The sequence below is a fragment of the Chenopodium quinoa genome, unplaced genomic scaffold, assembly GCF_001683475.1.
Source record: "Chenopodium quinoa cultivar QQ74 unplaced genomic scaffold, ASM168347v1, whole genome shotgun sequence".
Taxonomy (NCBI): domain Eukaryota; kingdom Viridiplantae; phylum Streptophyta; class Magnoliopsida; order Caryophyllales; family Amaranthaceae; genus Chenopodium; species Chenopodium quinoa.
In genome coordinates this window covers 6913539-6915523 of record NW_018742263.1, presented here as the reverse complement: position 1 = coordinate 6915523, position 1985 = coordinate 6913539, and the positions used below count along the sequence as shown (strand labels likewise).

Below are 1985 nucleotides of genomic sequence, written 5' to 3'. Positions count from 1 at the left end.
AAAATATAACTCGAAAAATTCTTTGAAAGAAAACACCTGAGTTTTCAATTTTAACAAGAAAGTCCAAGTAACTCTTGTATGATCATCAAAAACAGTAAGTAAATAGGTAGCTCCAGTCAATGATGGTCTCCTACACTTTCCCCAAAGATCAATATGAATTAAATCAAAATGAGCATCAGCATGAGAATTAGAAAGATGTTTCCCTAACTCACAAGCTTCACAACTAAAATCAAGAGTTTTATTCAATTTGCCAAATGATGGAACTGGAATATGTTTCATACAACCACTTGCAGGATGCCCTAGTCTAGCATGAACAACATCTAAACTAGGACTAGCATTATTTGTAGTAATAGCATTATTACAAACTAAACAGAATTCGTAACAATAGAATTCCTGTCATCTACATACTTAGAAAATCTATATAATCTAGATTGCCTTGAACCAACAGCCAGTACTCTTTTAGAAGCATGGTCCTGAAAATAACAAGAATCATGATCAAAAACAACAATGAGCTGATTATGATCCAACAACTTCCCTACCGACAACAAATTATGTCTAAATTCTGGTATGTAAAACACATTATCCAGAATAACTTCAGAATTCAACCTAACTGTACCAACATAGTCCACAAATTTCACAAATAATAATAATTAACAACAACAACAACAACAACAACAACAACAACAACAACAACAACAACAACAACAACAACAACAACAACAACAACAACAACAACAACAACAACAACAACAACAACAACAACAACAACAACAACAACAACAACAACAACAACAACAACAACAACAACAACAACAACAGTAGTATATATTAATATTAATAATAATTTTATTAGCAATATGCCTAAAATCGATTATCAAAGAAATTAATTGAGTATCAAATGCATACAACAGTCCAGTGATAATCAGTTTCCCAACCCCTTTACGATTAGTTTAGCAAAAATCATTTTTTGATTTATGATGAAATAAATGTTATTCGAATATAAAAAGTATAATGTGATTGAAATTACTGCAATTCAGTTGAATTGATTACGCTAAACACATCGAATAAATTAATCCCCTAAAATCATAACTTTGTAGTTTTGTTTAATCTACCTAAAATTAAAATCAAATTACTGTCATTCGATGAATACTATGATTGGAATTTGGAATATTACTACAATTTAATTAAATAATTCGAATGAATATACACTGCAATTAGACTGACAAATTCCAATAAAATTACTGCTGGAGACGAAAATTTTCAAAGCTTACATGGATGGTGTAGGGATAGCTCAGCAGTGCAGCGATGAGGCAGTGCAGAAGTGCGGCGGTGGGTGCGATAGTGCAGTAGAATCTGCAAAAAGCTTAAGGAATCGAAAGTGTCTTCGAAGAGGGAGAAGTTATTTTATCTATAGTTCTATACTAATTACTCCCTCCTTTTTAAATACCTGCTCCATTTATCTATGCGCGGAGTTTTAGAGGAAATTGGAGAAAGTAATAAAATATGGAGGTAGTGGGGTATTTGAAAAAATAAAAAATTGTAAAAACCAAAAATAGTGGAAAAATAGGAGGAGAGAGATTATTATGTTGGGTCCACTAAGTGTGATATATGAATTAAGTATTTTAAAAGCTTTCTAAAAAAAGAAATGGAGTAAGTATTTAAAAAAAATCGAAAAAGGAAAGTGGAGCAAGTATTTAAAAACAGAGGGAGTATATAACTAATATATAAAGATAAACGTGAGTGATTCCTACAAGCACCTGTACCATGCATTATATAGACGTTTCTCGAAGAAAGAACATTTATATTATAAAGGAAAATTTGTCAAAAATAACACCACCTTTAGGCGGTCTTCCCTAAATAACACCACCTTTTGATTATTCCACAATAACACCACCTTTGATACACATCTGCCACAAATAAAACAAAAAACCTTTACAGGTTACAATTGACACATGTCACATGTGTGATTGGTTAAATTTTTTTTA

General features: G+C 31.3%; 1 long non-coding RNA gene across 1 annotated transcript; it reads right to left on the bottom strand.

The window, feature by feature from the left end:
* Nucleotides 1-218: 218 nt before the first annotated feature.
* Nucleotides 219-1425, bottom strand: LOC110683232. Its single transcript, XR_002503581.1, has 2 exons — nt 1272-1425; nt 219-473 (listed from the first exon to the last, which is right to left on the bottom strand). It is a non-coding gene; the product is annotated as an uncharacterized LOC110683232 (long non-coding RNA).
* Between the last annotated feature and the right edge of the window lie 560 nt (nt 1426-1985).